Source organism: Esox lucius, chromosome 24 (assembly GCF_011004845.1).
Source record: "Esox lucius isolate fEsoLuc1 chromosome 24, fEsoLuc1.pri, whole genome shotgun sequence".
NCBI lineage: Eukaryota > Metazoa > Chordata > Actinopteri > Esociformes > Esocidae > Esox > Esox lucius.
In genome coordinates, this window is record NC_047592.1 from 2622549 (window position 1) to 2640837 (window position 18289).

General features: G+C 42.2%; 1 non-coding gene across 5 annotated transcripts; it reads right to left on the minus strand.

The window, feature by feature from the left end:
• Positions 1-11381: 11381 nt before the first annotated feature.
• LOC106023750 lies at positions 11382-14530 on the minus strand. 5 transcript variants are annotated; one of them, XR_004575347.1, is made up of 3 exons: positions 14440-14530; positions 13344-14028; positions 11382-12181 (listed from the first exon to the last, which is right to left on the minus strand). It is a non-coding gene; the product is annotated as an uncharacterized LOC106023750 (transcript). The 5 variants fall into 5 exon arrangements; XR_003778001.2 differs by having other exon boundaries at positions 14356-14520; XR_004575346.1 differs by having other exon boundaries at positions 14335-14520.
• Positions 14531-18289: the final 3759 nt, after the last annotated feature.

Sequence of the window (18289 nt, forward strand, 5' to 3'; positions counted from 1 at the left end):
ACAGTCCTGAACTTTTATATTGAGTCAATGTTAAAATGTGAACTTTTACTTATTTAGACTGAAAAGGATCTTATTATTTACTGTAAATGTATCCAGGGTATCGTATATCATATTGTATCAGTAACAGTAATTACAATAATAGAACGTCTCTCTATGAATTAGGTTAAAAGACCGTTAATAAAATAATATTTTAATTAGTTTTTTAACTTTATGGTTATTTATATTAACTGTTTGACATGTTGTTTCTGATCCATAATTGGAGTTAAAATATGTAGAACAGTTTTCCTGGCTCAGGTCGATGATGACATAATGGATGGACTGGCGAATATTTTGACTGTTTCCATACCAGCCCCTCAGATCACTCAGATGGTGACCTCCCTAGATACTTGTATAATAATTGATTAAAGTTGTGCTACATCAGTTATTGACATGATTGTTACAGTTTAGGTGTTTAATGTACAAATGTTGGAAATCATGATAGGAACTACAAATGACATTGCAAGCCCATCATAGTGTGACTTACATGCCTGATAAAGACTGTAATGCAGATGTTTCCTGACACCAGTGTCTTGAAACCAGGGTGGAGCTAGGACTCCAGAGTAAAACATTATCAGTTATGACTTGTCAGTTTATATTATACAATTAATCTTACTCGTCGGTGAAAGTTACAAGATTTGACATTTCCAACTTTGCATTGTATAAGGTCTCCACACAACTGTATTCCATATTCTGTATAGTGTTCAACTTCTGGTTAGAGACAATTCCTTTACCCTCAGCTTTTCTTTCATCTCTGACATCCACTTTCAACTATGAGACCTTATATTCACAGATGTATGTCTTTTCAAATCAATTTCTGGTTAGAGACTCTACACTATTCCATATACTGTATAGTGTTCAACTTCTGGTTAGAGCCTCCACACTATTCTATATACTCTATAGTGTACTACTTGGAGTTAGAGCCTCCACACTATTTCATACTGTGTGCTGTATAGTGTTTAAATTCTGGTTAAAGCCTCCACACTATTCCATATACTGTGTAGTGTTCAACTTCTGGTTAGAGCCTCCACATTATTCTATAATCTGTGTAGTGTCCTACTTGTAGTTAGAGCCTCCACACTATTTATATATACTGTATAGTGTTCAACTTTTTGTTAGAGCCTCCACACTATTCCATATACTGTATAGTGTTCTACTTCTGGTTAGAGCCTCCACATTATTCTATAATCTGTGTAGTGTCCTACTTGTAGTTAGAGCCTCCACACTATTTATATATACTGTATAGTGTTCAACTTTTTGTTAGAGCTGCCACACTATTCCATATACTGTATAGTGTTCTACTTCTGGTTAGAGCCTCCACACTATTCCACATACTGTAGTGTTCTACTTCTGGTTAGAACCCCCACACTATTCCATATACTGTATAGAGTTCAACTTCTGGTTAGTCTCCACACTATTCCATGTATTGTATATTGTTCTAGAACTGGTTAGAGCCTCCACACTATTCCACATACTGTAGTGTTCTACTTCTGGTTAGAACCCCCACACTATTCCATATAATGTATAGTGTTCAACTTCTGGTTAGTGCGTCCACAGTATTCCATAGTCTGTCATCTTTAACCATTTTGAAAAGGGCAGTTCAGTGTCCGGCCACCATTTTGAGAACTTTTCTGCCATTCTGTCTATTCTCCTCCCATTTCAGTTACCTAATTCCTACCCTTTGCTGGGTTTGGCCCCTCCTTACAGACTGGGTGGTCTACGGAGGCCTGAGAAGTCCAAACAGAGCCAAGGACAACAGGACCAGTCAGATAGCAGTAGGTCTGTGTCTGGGTCTCCTAGCGGTAACCAGGTCGGTCCGGTACCTGTACTGGATGCTGTTAACAGTGTAGGAGAAGGAACAGGAAACAGGACTGGGACAGTAGAACCCAGAACAGATAGAAACAGGACCAGTAGAACCCAGAACAAGGAGAAATGGGACCGGGACAGTAGAACCCAGAACAGAGAGAAACGGGTCGGACAAGGGAAGACAGGAAGAACAGTTGTAGGAGGAGAGACAGAAAGTGAGAGAAAAGAGGATGACAACAAAGGAAGAGAAGAGATAATAGAAAATATTTGTAATTTCATTAAATCTGTATTCATTTAGACTGATAAGGATATCATTATTTGATCCAGGTTATCTTATATTGGATTTTACTATACTCACAATGTATGAAAAACTCTGTTTAAATAAAAAAGTAAATGTAATCAAATAATATTTTAATTGTATAACATACGTTTCTGGTTCATAATAGGAATTAGATTACATAGAACAGGTCAACATGTCAAGGATGACCTGTTTCTCTCTGTTCTCATTCCTCCCCTCCTCCTCCATCACTACAACACAGAGAATAACATGTGAACCAGTCTATGCAAATTGTACTAATTAATAAATGCTTGTGGGCTGTGTCCAGAGCAGTGATTCTGTTGCATTAATTTTAAAGGGGCACACTGCCATGGCTGTCACGGTCGTGAGATGAGAAGGACGCAGGCGCAGAGTATAGGTAGTGAAGATAATCCATGTTTAATGAAAAATAAAGAAGGACTCCAACAAAACAAAAGGCAGCAACCAGTGACGTGGGTATTCCTTACACAGGATAAACAAAACCAAAATGAACCACACCTCTGGGCCTACAAACTGAACTTAAAAAGGGTCCCCAATTGGAGGCAATAACTAACACCTGCCTCCAATTGGGGGGCTATGCCCCGAGCCCAGCGCAGAGATGGCTAGGGGCACAGCCAGGACGTGACAGTACCCCCCTTCCAAAGGCGCGGGCTCCTGACCGCAAGACCGGGACGACCACACCCGGACCGGCGGAGGCTCAGCGCCCGGAGCTGCCGGCACAGACCGGGGAGGCAGAGCCGCAGGGACAGGCCGGGGAGGCAGAGTATGTGTAACTAACACCTGCCTCCAATTGGGGAAACCAAAAAAAGGATTAGAGGTGGCTAAAGGCCACCTCCTGTCCTGTCCTGGCTATGCCCCGAGCCCAGCGCAGAGATGGCTAGGGGCACAGCCAGGACGTGACAATGGCAACATTTTTCCCGTCATGTTCCTCTGGTTACTGGCCTGATCTCTATCTATAATGTGTGTTCCTCTGGTGTCAGGCCTGATCTCTCTGTCTATAATGTGTTCCTCTGGTGTCAGGCCTGATCTCTCTGTCTATAATGTGTTCCTCTGGTGTCAGGCCTGATCTCTCTGTCTATAATGTGTTCCTCTGGTGTCAGGCCTGATCTCTCTATCTTTACCATGTGTTCCTCTGATGACTGGCCTGATCTCTTCGTCTTCTTCCTGTTGGCAAACACTTGGAAGTTATTTGTTTGTGTAGGGAGAATGAGAGGTGTTTTGAACACGGTCAGGACATCTGTGTTCCTGATTCAGCTCGTCTGCAACGAGTGTATTTGTGACTACTATGAGAGTAAGATCTGTGTTCCTCAAATCACATGCAGTAAAGAACTCTAGGGTAAAGGTTTGGGTTAAGGTTAGGGTTAGGTTGTTTCTAAACTGAAATGTTCGTTTTAGGACATAAGACACAAAGATATTTGTTGGCCGATCTTACAGTGAACCTTGTCGTATGTTCACATCCCAAAATACTGTGAGAGTCCTCAGTGTTACCCTTGACCCTAATCCCTCTTTTGAGTAACATAGAAAATATATTTCATAAGCGGCTTTTTCTTCTGAATCCAACACATTACTCCAGTACAAGCCTCTTTACATTGGCTGCCTGTTAAGGCTAGGGCTTAATGTTAACCTATAAAGTATTCCATGGACTTGCTCCTACTTACCTTTCTGAATTTCTCCAGCCATACATACCTACATGTATGCTAAGGCCACAAGACACAGCCCTCCTTACTGTACCTAGAACATTTTCAATTGGATTCAGGTGTGGGCTCTGGCTGGGTCATTCCAAAAAGTTAATCTTCTTCTGGTGAAGCCAATCTTTTGTGGATTTGGATGTGTGCTTTGGTTCGTTGTCATGTTGAAAGGTGAACTTCCTCTTCATGTACAGCTTTCTAACAGACGCCTGATGGTTTTGTGCCAAAATTGCCTGGTATTTGGAACTGTTCATAATTCCCTCCACCCTGACTAAGGCCCCGGTTCCAGCTGAAGAAAAACAGCCACAAACCATGAAGCTGCCACCACCATGCTTTACTGTGGGTATGGTGTTCTTCGGGTGATGCAGTGTTGTTTTTGCACCAAACATACCTTTTGGAATTATGGCCAAATAGTTCAACCTTGGTTTCATCAGACCATAAAACATTTCCAACGTGCTTTTAGGAGACTTGATGTTTGTTTTTGCAAACTTCAGCCTGGCTTGGATGTTTTTCTTTGTAAGAAAAGGCTTCCGTCTTGCCAGGAAAATCCTACTAAAACAGCTGAATTTTATTTGTGATTTATCAGAGTCACTTTAAATGATGGCAGGAGTGTAATGACTTCAATTTAACATGAGTTTGAATGTGATTGGTTAATTCTGAACACAGCCACATCCCCAGTTAAAAAGGGGTGTGCACACTTATGCAACCAGGTTATAGTAAGGTTTATATTTTTCATTATTCCCCCTCAAAGATTTCAGTTTGTATTTCAATTGAATAGTTCACATTATCGGTCAAATTAAAAGTAGAAAAAGTTCTGACATGATTTATCTTTGTCTCATTCTTTTACATCACAAAAACATGGCATTTTACCAGAGGTGTGTATACTTTTTATATCCACTGTATGTGGTATGGAAGACAATGTGCTACATAATTAAATACACATTTGTATTTTCATTGTGTGTTCATTGCATTTTTACCTCAGGGAACTCATTGCTGCTATCCCTGCATATCCCTGCAAGTTGTACATGCTACCTAACTTCAATTTGTCTCGTTTGCACAATGCCATTTAGAATTGCCATTTGTACCCGAACAACTATTTATCCCACATGTATGTACATTATACTTAATACTTGTAAATGTATCTGTACATTCCACTTGTATTATACTTATACTTCCATCCATCCATCCATCCATCCATCTTCTTCCACTTATCCGGGGCTGGGTCGCGGGGGCAGCAGTCTAAGCAGAGATGCCCCGACTTCCCTCTCCCCAGACACTTCCTCCAGCTCTTCCGGGGGGACACCGAGGCGTTCCCAGGCCAGCCGGGAGACATAGTCCCTCCAGCGTGTCCTAGGTCTTCCCCAGGGTCTCCTCCCGGTGGGACGGGCCCGGAACACCTTCCCGGGAAGGCATTCAGGAGGCATCCGGAACAGATGCCCAAGCCACCTCAGCTGACCCCTCTCGATGTGGAGGAGCAGCGGCTCAACTCTGAACTCCTCCCGGGTGACCCAGCTTCTCACCCTATCTCTAAGGGATCGCCCAGCCACCCTGCGGAGAAAGCTCATTTCGGCCGCCTATATCCGGGATCTTGTCCTTTCGGTCATGACCCAAAGCTCATGACCATAGGTGAGAGTAGGAACGTAGATTGACCGGTAAATCGAGAGCTTCGCCTTGCGGCTCAGCTCTTTCTTCATCACGACAGACCGATACATCGACCGCATTACTGCAGAAGCTGCACAGATCTGTCTGTCAATCTCCCGTTCCATCCTTCCCTCACGCGTGAACAAGACCCCTAGATACTTAAACTCCTCCACCAACCTGAAGTGGGCAAGCCACCCTTTTCCGACTGAGGACCATGGCCTCGGATTTGGAGGTACTGATTCTCATCCCCACCACTTGACACTCGGCTGCAAATCGTCCCAATGCATGCTGAAGGTCCTGGTTTGAAGGGGCCAACACGACAACATCATCCGCAAAGAGCAGAGATGAAATCGTGTGGTCCCCAAACCTGACACCCTCCAGCCCCTGGCTGCACCTAGAAATTCTGTCCATAAAAATTACAAACAGAACCGGCGACAAAGGGCAGCCCTGCCGGAGTCCAACATGCACTGGGAACAAGTCTGACTTACTGCCGGCAATGCGGACCAAGCTCCTGCTTCGGTCGTACAGGGACCTGACAGCCCTTAGCAAAGGACCTAGGACCCCATATTCCCGAATCACTCTCCACAGGATGCCGCGAGGGACACAGTCGAAGGCCTTCTCCAAATCCACAAAACACATGTGGATTGGTTGGGCAAACTCCCATGAACCCTCCAGCACCCCGTAGAGGGTATTGAGCTGGGCCAGTGTTCCACGGCCTGGACGAAAACCACACTGGTCCTCCTGAATCCGAGGTTCTACTATCGGCCGTATTCTCCTCTCCAGTACCCTGGTATAGACTTTCCTGGGGAGGCTGAGAAGTGTGATCCCCCTGTAGTTGGAACATACTCTCCGGTCCCCCTTCTTATCTCATCCACCCCCGGTGCCTTGCCACCGAGGAGTTTCTTGACTACCTCAGTGACTTCAGCCCGGGTGATGGACGAGTCCACCTCTGAGCCCTCAGCCTCTGCTTCCTCAATGGAAGACGTGATGGCGGGATTGAGGAGATCCTTGAAGTACTCCTTCCACCGCCCGACAACATCCCCAGTTGAGGTCAACAGCTGCCCACCTCCACTGTAAACAGCGTTAGTAGGGCACTGTTTCCCTCTCCTGAGGCACCGGACGGTTTGCCAGAATCTCTTCGAGGCCAGCCGATAGTCCTTCTCCATGGCCTCACCGAACTCCTCCTAGGCCCGAGTTTTTGCCTCCACAACCACCCGGGCTGCAGTCCGCTTGGCCTGCCGGTACCCGTCAGGTGCCTCAGGAGTCCCACAAGCCAACCAGGCCTGATAGGACTCCTTCTTCAGCTTGACAGCATCCCTTACTTCCGGTGTCCACCACCGGGTTTGGGGATTGCCGCCTCGACAGGCACCGGAGACCTTACGGCCACAGCTCCGAGTGGCTGATCCAGTCGAAGCTCTGCCGGAGGTGGGAGTTAAAGATCTCTCTGACAGGAGACTCGGCCAGATGTTCCCAGCAGACCCTTACAGTACGCTTGGGTCTGCCGAGTCTGTCCAGCTTCCTCCCCCACCATCAGATCCAACTCACAACCAGGTGGTGATCAGTTGACAGCTCCGCCCCTCTCTTCACCCGAGTGTCCAAGACATACGGCCGCAGGTCAGATGAAACGACAACAAAGTCAATCATCGACCTATGGCCTAGGGTGTCCTGGTGCCACGTGCACTGATGGACACCCTTATGCTTGAACATGGTGTTCGTTATGGACAAACTGTGACTAGCACAGAAGTCCAATAACTGAACACCGCTCAGGTTCAGATCAGGGGGGCCGTTCCTCCCAATCACACCCCTCCAGGTGTCACTGTCGTTGAAGTCCCCCAGTAGAACGATGGAGTCCCCAGTCGAAGCACTTTCCATCACCCCTCCCAGAGACTCCAAGAAGGTTGGCTACTCTGCACTGCCGTTCGGCCCATAGGCACAAACAACAGTGAGAGACCTATCCCCGACCCGTAGGTGCAGGGAAACGACCCCATCGTTCACCGGGGTAAACTCAAACACATGCCGGCAGAGCTGGGGGGCTATAACCAAACCCACACCAGCCCGCCGCCTCTCACCATGGGCAACTCCAGAGTGGTGAAGAGTTATAATTATACTTAATATTTGTAAATACTTGTACATTTTCTGCCCTCTATTTGTACTTCTGGTTAGATACTAATTGAATTTTCTTGTACTGTTCCATGACAAAGTTAAATTGAATCTAAATTGCATTTCAAAAACAATGTGGTGGTAGGACTTTATAGTGGGTATGGGGTTTTAACTGTAATTGTTTAAACTCTGGTTGGCTTTGAGTCAGCTCTGATTCTAGTGTTCTGGTTCTGTGTGTTCTATATCCACCTCTGATTCTAGACTTCTGGTTCTATGTATGCATCGTCTATCCATTTTGATTCTAGTTTACTGAATCAAGTTATTGGTCTTCTATCCACCTCTGTATGATGGTGTACTTATTTTACTGAACTTCATTATATAAATGCATGTTGTAATACATTTCTGTCTTGATCTTTTCTTTTTTAATTGTATCATTGAAGCGGTCAGTTCTGAACAATGGTATCCTCAATTCACTATGTTGTAGTGTTCTTATCTAACTAGAAGTAAAACCCTATAATACATGGAACCACTAAGCCAAGATTCTTGTCAGTCTAAATAAATAAAGGTTAACATTTGACTCTTGCTTCAACACAGAAAACAATGCTGGACTCTCAAGCTGATATATCACCTATCAGTTAAATGTAAATTAGCCAACAGACAGGATGAAATGGTCTGTCTGCCTAGATGAGGAGAAAGAGGCAGGTTTTGGTCTCTGCAGAGCTGGAGAAGATCTTTACAGAGCAGGAGAAGACAGATATTTACAGAGCAGGAGACGAGAGTCCAATTTTTAACAGAAATTCTAATCCTTTATGATGCTTTAAGATCATCCTTGTGGTTATTGTTGGGGTTATTCTTTTGGTGTTTTTATGTGTTATTCTGTAGTTTTTTGTTTTGGTGGACATCTAATTATCAGCAACAGCAACACTGAGGCTATGATCAAGAGGAGACGGGGAGAGGAGGGAACAGGAAGTGGTAGCCAGAGGCGTTTCAACACGCAAAGTGTAAGAATCCAACTACGCAAAGTGTACCGGAACCAAAACAAATGGGTAGGACAAGAGGAGTTGGGAGGAAGAGTTGAAGGAGAGACGGAATGTGAGAGAAAAGAGGAAGATGACAAAGATGACTGCTCCCCCTTGTTAAAAATGATAATATAATAAATATTTTGTAGTTTAAGATGGTGCCTATATTTATGATTTAACCAAATTGACATGAACCACTCAAACATTGAAATGTCTTATTTAATTTAATCTGTATTTATTTACACTGATGAAGATGTAATTAGTTAATCCAGGTTATGTTACATTGGATTTTACTACACTCATAATGTATGAAAAGCTCTCTCAAAATGAAGTTTTAGTTAATCAAATAATATTTAAATTGTGTGACATATGCTGTTTCTGGTCCATAATAAGATTTAGATTACATAGAATGATTCAGGTCAAAGATGCTATAATATGTGGAATAGCTGCCATTTTGACTATGCCCATAGGAGCAGAGCCGGAGGTATACAGTTGTGCTCAATGGTTTGTGTACCCTTGAAGAATTGGTAATATAGGTACTTTTTTTTTTAAGATAACATGAGTGAGCAGGCAAAACACATTTATTATATTTCTTATGGGATTCACATTCAACTGTAGGTTAAAACAGAATGGCACAATCATAAAACAAAACATGGCAACAAAGAAAAAAATGACCCCTGTTCTAAAGTCTGCATACCCTTAGATCTTAATACTGTGTATTGCCCCGTTTATTATCAATGACAGCTTGCAATCTTTTGTAATAGTTGTCTATGAAGCCTCAAATTCTTGCAGGTGGTATAGCTGCCCATTCGTCTTGGCAAAATGCCTCCAGGTCATGCAAAGTCTTTGGTCGTCTTGCATGAACCACACATTTGAGATCTCCCCAGAGTGGCTCAATGATTTTAAGGTCTAGAGACTGTGATGGCCACTCCAGAACCCTCACCTTTTTCTGCTGTAACTACTGGAGGGTCAACTTGGTCTTGTGCTTAGAATCATTGTCGTGCTGGAAAGTCCCTGAGTGTCTCATGCGCAGCTTTCGTGCAGAAGAATGCAAATTGTCTCCCAGTGTTTTCTGATAAGATGCTGCATTCATCTGGCCATCAGTTTTCACCAGATTCCCTGTGCCTTTAGAGCTCACACACCCCAAAACATCAGTGAGCCACCACCATGCTTCACAGTGGGGATGATATTCTTCTCACTAAAGGCCTTGTTGATCCCTCTCCAAACATAGCGCTTATGGTTGTGACCATAAAGTTCTATTTTGGTCTCTTCACTCCAAATTACAGTGTGCCAGAAGCTGTGAGGCGTGTCAAGGTGTTGTCGGGCATATTGTAACCAGGTTTATTTGTGGCATTGGAACAGTAAAGGCTTCTTACTGGCAACTCGACCATGCATCTCATTTTAGTATTGTCGTATTGTGCTCTTTGAAACAACCACACCGTCTTTTTCCAGAGCAGCCTGTATTTCTCCTGAGGTTACATGTGGGGTATTTTTTGTATACCGAACAATTTGTCTGGCAGTTTTTGCTGAAATCTTTCTTCACAAGTGTGGGAAATTGACCTTTAATTGCCATTTTCACCTGTGTGTGTCACCTTGTGTGTCTGTAACAAGGCCAAACATTCAAGGGTATGTAAACTTTTGATAAGGGCTATTTGGGTGATTTCTGTTATCATTATGATTTAAAAAGGAGCCAATAAATGGCTTCATATGATCACTATCCTTAAATAAAAGAGATTTTCTTTGCATGATCAGTCATATTTTCAAAATCAATGCCAAAATGTCACTTTTTCTGCCAGGGTATGCAAACTTATGAACACAACTGGAATCAGGAAGTCTATTCATGACATAAAAAACTGTGAATTTCAGATCAGCAAAAAACTCAGTGTTGACATCCAGAAAGGTTTATATAACAAGTAATTCATTAACAACAGCTATACACATGATTGTTCCAGTTTAGGTGGTTAATGTGTTTTCCATTACAGATGTTCATTACCTTGACAGCCATTCAGAATGAGGGTGAATAAAATCAGACATTTTTCGATATCCTAAAAGGAATTGCGCATCACTTTGCAAGCCATCATACTGTGACTTACAGGCCTGACGTGGCTTGTAAACCAGGAGTTTCCTGACACCGGTATGATGTGGAGGAAACCCATCAGAGTAAAAACATTGATATATGAATGTTCATACACACAGACCTCAGATTCTAGTTCTTTAGACCCATGCCACCTAGGTTTTGCAAGGTGATACAACCATACATTAATTTATTCCGTAACTTGTATCCTTACACCAGAACCATAGAGTGGGATAGAGGTCTAATAACCAGAAACAGTACACCAGAATCATAGAGTGGGATAGAGGTCCAAAAACCTGAAACAGTACACCCGAATCATATAATCCTATCAAAGCCTGTAGTAACTTGGCCAGGAAGGTTTTAAACCAGATTACAGTTGTCAACTGGGTGGGCTGGTTTTTCTAAATGTATCTTCCTGGATTCACTTATTGGATGGATTAAATACAACAAGAAGTTGACTACTAAAAATACATGCAAGCCAACCAGTCCAGTTTTACCAGACATGATATATGTATATAGGTAAATATAAAGCTCTGGAAAAAATTAAGAGACCACTGCACCTTTTCCTTTCCTTTCCAAAAAAGTTGAAAAGGAAGGTTTTGAGTGAGGAACATAAGGGTTAAAATTAAGAAACCACTGCAAATTGAACGTTTCTGTTCCTCACTCAAGACGTTCCTTTCCAACTTTTTTGGAAAGGAAAGAAAAAGGTGCAGTGGTCTCTTATTTTTTTCTGGAGCTGTATATGTGTATATATATGCTAGATGCCAAGCCTGATCTACCAAATGGAATCCCATTGAAATGGGATCAAGGAAGTGAACAGAAATTAAATTATTGAAGTTGAGGCACAGTTGTCAAAAATGCTGATGGGATTAGTCAGGTGTATCTGTAGTTGCTCTTGAATTAATTCTTTAAGCCTTTCTTCAAGATCTGTAATTCTGTCAAACTCTTCAACCTTTCCATCATCTGTGTTAGGACACAGAGCCCCTCCAGACAGGACAGGAACCTCCTTACCATTATTGATCTCAGTACAGCAGTGGGCACTCCAGTAGTGACTAGGAACATTAACTCTCCCAAACTGGAATTTTTTTGTTGGAACAACCCCCGTCACTACATACAAATTATCACACTTTTGTTTTTCAATGTTTTCAGTATTCCTGTCCTTCTCATCTCCTGCTGTAAATTCACCTCCATATTTTATCCTCAGCTTGGTTTCATATTTGCTCCAGGCCTCTTTGTTCATTTTCTCATTCTGTGGTGCCACGTTGGTAAAGGTCATGGTAGCTTTAGAACCCTCTCCTTCAGCGTGGTGACCAGCAGGGTTCAGGTGTCCTCGGTCGAAGGAAGCAAAGTCATCATCGGTTGCTTGGCTCCAGCGAAGTTTGTCTGTTTGTTTGTAAGCAGGGTACTTCTCGTTGCATTCATTGTCCTTGTTGTATTTTTTTAATGAGCCTTTAACTTTCTTGACATCGTTCTGCTCAGATTCTAGACCAGCATGCACAAGCTGAAAAACAAAACAATCACACTTTTAGTAAAATATATCTGGCCTGTAATAATACTGACATGTTGCATTGGATTGGATTAAATAAATGCAAGGACTCTTGTACTTATACTGACTTGGGTGTAGTTTACTTTGCCAAAAATACACCCCTCACACTTTTGCAAATATTTGATTACATATTTTCATGTGATAACACTGAAGAAATGACACTTTGCTACAATGTAAAGTAGTAAGTGTACTGCTTGTATAACAGTGTAAATTTGCTGTCCCCTAAAATAATTCAACACACAGCCATTAATGTCTAAACCGCTGGCAACAAAAGTGAGTACACTCCTAAGTGAAAATGTCCATATTGGACTTCCCCGCTGTCATGTGACTCATTCATGTCACAAGGTCTCAGGTGTGAATGAGGAGCAGGTTTGTTAAATTTGTTGTTATCGCTCTCACACTTCCTCATACTGGTCACTGGAAGTTCAACATGGCACCTCATGGCAAAGAACTCTTTGAGGATCTGAAAAAAAGAATTGTTGCTCTACATAAAGATGGCCTAGGCTATAAGAAGATCCTGAAACTGAGCTGCAGCACGGTGGCCAAGACCATACAGCGGTTTAACAGGACAGGTTCCACTCAGAACAGGCCTTGCCATGGTCGACCAAAGACGTTAAGTGCACGTGCTCAGTGTCATATCCAGAGGTTGTCTTTGGGAAATAGACATATGAGTGCTGCCAGCATTGCTGCAGAGGTTGAAGGGGTGGGGGGTCAGCCTGTCAGTGCTCAGACCATACACCGCACACTGCATCAAATTGGTCTGCATGGCTGTCATCCCAGAAGGAAGCCTCTTCTAAATATGATGCACTAGAAAGCCCGCAAACAGTTTGCTGAAGACAAGCAGACTAAGGACATGGATTACTGTAACCATGTCCTGTGGTCTGATGAGACCAAGATACACTTTTTTGGTTCAGACGATGTCAAGCGTGTGTGACGGCAACCTACAGTCAAGCATGGTGGTGGGAGTGTCACGGTCTGGGGCTGCATGATTGCTGCCGGTATTGGGGTGCTACAGTTCCCCAGTGTGAGATACTGTACGTCTAACTCTGATTAAACACTCATTCTAACTCTGAAGAATCATTAGTCTTTAATAATTATTTAGTTAAACAGTTCAAACCTGGGGTTCATAGTAAATTACATCCCCTTCCCTCTTAGTTTTCCCACTCCGGTCCATTTTGTAGGCGGAGTAGAGAGGGATCCTTCTTCCTCGGTCGTACATAGTGGCAAAGTGATAGAGGTTTCCTTTTTTCTGACAGATATGTGCCGGACTACCAGTCAAATAAGCAGAGTGACAGACTTTCCTAACTTCAAGGTCATCCTTAATATTCTGTAAAAGTTGTTCATCATTTTCAACAGACGTTTTAGATTTCGTAATGTCCTCTAACTCCTTAGTAATACTATCAAATGCTGGTTTAAGTTTCTGAAATATTTCTGGATGTTTCTGTAATTCTGATTTAGCCTTCTCTGATTGAGATTGAATAAAGTTCAACTCTGGATTAACCTCATCTATAGCTATCTTAAGTGGCTCTAATACTAACTGAACCTCCTTAAATTCCTTCTGAAGTTTAACTTTGTTATACATCTTTTTGTACAACTCTACATACACCTCTCGTCTTTTTTCGAGATACAGATCTTCTAGGGAAAGTGGTTCGGGGGTGGGCAAAGCTATATCAAGACCCTGAACTGGTCTTTCATTAAAGAAGAACTGCTTGCACTGGTTGAAGTTGTCAACCACTTCTCCTCTTACAGCTGATATAACAGATAATGTCAGAACCAACAGGAACAGCCGGGCCATGTTGAGACTGCAGAGAAAGACAACATTAATCCACACTAAACCACCAAAAATTTGACATATTTACCCAGAAATACATTAACCATATATTTGATCGTTTTCTTTTTCAATGACTATCAGGATTAATTGTATATGACCATGATGATTAGATTTCCACCACAAGCCAAACTACAGAAAACAACATAGAAATACCAAAAGAACAACTCCAACAATAACCAAAAATATTATATTCAGATTTCATAAAGGATGTACAATTATCTATCTTTGTAAATACTTTCATTAGCTCTGTAAATACCTTCACCAGCTCTGTAAATACCTTCACCAGCTCTGTAAATACCTTTACCAGCTCTGTAAATATCTTCACCAGCTCTGTAAATATCTTCACCAGCTCTGTAAATATCTTCACCAGCTCTGTAACTACCTTCACCAGCTCTGTAAATACCTTCACCAGCTCCGCAGAGACTTAAACCAGCTTCAATCCTCATCTGGGAGGACAGACCCTTTCATCATATCCTTATTAAGCAGAGACTCAAACAGACCCCTCCCTAATTCACCCTCTCTTGCTCTGTCATTCATTTACATCTTCTCTCCTGGACATTTTGTAAGGTACAGTGAGAGGTATTCCCATGTATGGAACTGTCCATCAACAGCCTTTCCACATGCTCTGGTACACCTGAACTGTCTGTTATATAATTACCCTTATAATAGCTAATAGACTAACGGGTAACTAATAGATGATATCTCAGGGTGACACAGTCCTGCATTGTATTGTCTGTTGAATAAAAGGTCAAATGTTAACTTATTTATTTAGACTGACAATGATCTTGGTTAATTTAACCAGGGTGTCCTACATCGGATGCCACAGTAATTAAAATGTAAGAATGGCTACAAATACCTTTAAATACATTTTATGAAATTATATTTCAATTGTTTGACATGTTGTTTCTGGTCCATCCTGACTCAAGGCAATGATGCATTAATGGATGGAGTGGCAGGTGTTTTGACGGTATCCATTCCAGCCCCTTGCATAACTCAGAGGGTGACTTCCCGAAATGCTTGTATAATGATTGACTAATGCTGTGCTACATCAGTTATTGACATGATTGTACCAGTTTAGGGGATTAATGCACACCAGGGGCTGTATTTACAAGAGAGAGAGAGGTGTTAGTGAAATTCCTGATCTTTTCATTATTCCAGGTTGTGACCAGCAGCAACAAAAAGAAGCGCTGCGAAGTGTGTGGACCCAAGATGGACAGAAACACACAATATAATATGTATCAAGTGCAAGAAGTACATATGCAACACACACACCGTAAAAATCTGCCCCTCATGTGTTCAGCTTGTGTTGTGTAAACTGACCTGAATGGGTTAAATTTCTAATTAAGTTCAAATAAATAAAAATCTATAATTATGAAAAACCTTGCTTCATTTGTAAATATGTTGAATTATTTTTCCACTCATATCTTGATTAGAATTGATTTCCTTTTTTTTTATTATAATTTTTTTTTAAACAACCAAAAAACTTCCACCAGACCCATGAACACTGGCTGAAAAACACAAATATGAGCACCACACAAGGTTTAAGTGTACCTGTAAAAAACTACTCGGTTTCATTGCTGACAGCTGTGGGATTTAAGTGTTTCACAAATATATTATATATATATAAGAATAAACGGACGATAGTTTTAGTATTATTTTTTTTCTTTGTAAGTAGCTAAGCCAGTGTTAGTGTTAGCTAGCTACTGGGCACGTACGTCGAAGACTTGAGCTAGGTTATACTGGAGGTTCTACTTTTAGCCTTAAGATGTTTTGTGAATACAGCCCCAGAAGTTTCCAGACACCAGTGTTAGGGTGAAACAAGAGTGTAACTAAGACTTAAAGTAAAACACTATCATTCATGAGTTGTGAATTAATATTATTCTATTCTTCTTTATCTTTGAAAGTCACAAGATTTTACACTTCCACATTTGCAGTGCATATACTCCACACTATTCTATATACTGTTTAGTGTTCTACTTCTGGTTAGATAAAACAATACTACCACAATAGTGAATATGGAGGATACCATTGTTAAAAATATTCACTTCAATTATGCAATCAAAATAGAAAAGATTAAAAGACAGATATTGCATTTATATAATCAGGTTCAGTACAATAAGTACGCCCTCTTATTGATTTGGAAAGAGGACCAATAACTTGATTCAGTACACTATAAATCAAAGAGGTTGGTTGAGGATGTGAAGGATTGTTCAATTATTTTAATACTGTTCTAATAATTGAATATTGTATGCAAAATCTATTCTTTGCTTATGTTCTGCACTACATATGACTGAAAATGAACTCTTAGCTTGTGTACCCAGATAGAAAATAGCCAGGTGGGCATTGAACCTTTCTGTGACCCTGTTCTTTACATTGTGGTAAATGTGTAAACCTGGTGGAGACTTTCGCCCGGTGATTTCGCCCCTTGCTTTTAAGAAATGTTGATTCCGAGAATAGTGGTAGGGGAGACCAGGGACAGTTGTAACACTTACTGCAATTTTCCCAATAAATCAAAAACCATTACCACTGGAATGGCCAATTTGCTATATTATAAACTTCAATGTGTCAACTACTGAAACAATGTATTTAAGGGGTTATATAAAATCTGTATAGGTTGCAAAATGTATTTATATATAGTCACTCCACTGTTACAACCGTCCCAGTGTACAGGGACGGTTGCAACACATGCCAGGGATGGTTGTAACACATGCCAGGTATTGTTGTAACACATGCAAGGGACAGTTGTAACACATGCCAGGGACGGTTGTAACACATGCCAGGGACGGTTGCAACACATGCCAGGGACGGTTGTAACACATGCCAAGGACTGTTGTAACACATGCAAGGGACAGTTGTAACACATGCCAGGGACGGTTGTAACACATGCCAGGGACTGTTGTAACACATGCCAGGGACGGTTGCAACACATGCCAGGGACGGTTGCAACACATGCCAGGGACTGTTGAAACACATGCCAGGGACTGTTGAAACACATGCCAGGGACTGTTGTAACACATGCCAGGGACGGTTGTAACACATGCCAGGGACGGTTGTAACACATGCCAGGGACTGTTGTAACACATACCAGGGACTGTTGTAACACATGCCAGGGACGGTTGTAACACATGCCAGGGACGGTTGCAACACATGCCAGGGACGGTTGCAACACATGCCAGGGACTGTTGAAACACATGCCAGGGACTGTTGAAACACATGCCAGGGACTGTTGTAACACATGCCAGGGACGGTTGTAACACATGCCAGGGACTGTTGTAACACATACCAGGGACGGTTGTAGCACATGCCAGGGACTGTTGTAACATGTCTAAAATATACATAATTAATCAAATACGCAAAATGAAAAAGATTATTTATCATTTCCCTTATTGTGACTATTCATTTATTTTTTGTTTTAAATTATTACCTTTTTTCACATTACATGACAAAGAAGAGGGGAAGCCGTCAAATTATAATGCATAAAAAATTATTTAATGGCAAGGAAACACATCAAAAGTTAACATGAAATCAAAATGGATGAGTTTAAGGACAACATTCCCAACAAGAGGGGGGGGGGCTCAGTTGTCCACATTGATGGAATCATTCCGACTCACAGTTGGGCTCCAGTTAGGAAGCACAAGCTACTGTGAATCAATGTCACCTGTTTTGGTGCAAATGAAAGTGTCAACAGGTGCACTGGAGAGGCAACAGCAAGACAACCCCAAAAAGGGAATGGTTTTGCAGGTGGAGGGCAAAGACAATTTCTCTCTTCTTATCCTTATCCAGCTGGCTACTGGTGTGAATGTTTTTGACCAAACTGTACGAAACAGACTCCATGAGGGTGGCATGAGTACCTGATGTCCTCTATTGGGACCTGTGCTCACAGCCCAGCACCATGCAGCTCGATTAGCATTCACCAGAGAACACCAGAATTGGCAGGTCCACCATTGTTTCCCCGTTCTCCTCACAGATGAGATCAGGTTCACATCAGGTTTGACAGATGTGAAAGAGTCTGGAGACGCTGTGGTGAACGTTATGCTGCCTGCAACATCATCCAGCATGATGGGTTTGTTTGTGGGTCAGTGATGGTCTGGGGAGGCATATCCTTGGAGGGTTGCACAGACCTCCACATGCTAGCCAACGGTACCCTGACTACTGTTTGAAATCCTCAGACCCATCGTCAGATCTTACTCTGGAGCTGTGAGCCCTGGGTTCCTCCTGGTGTAGGACAATGC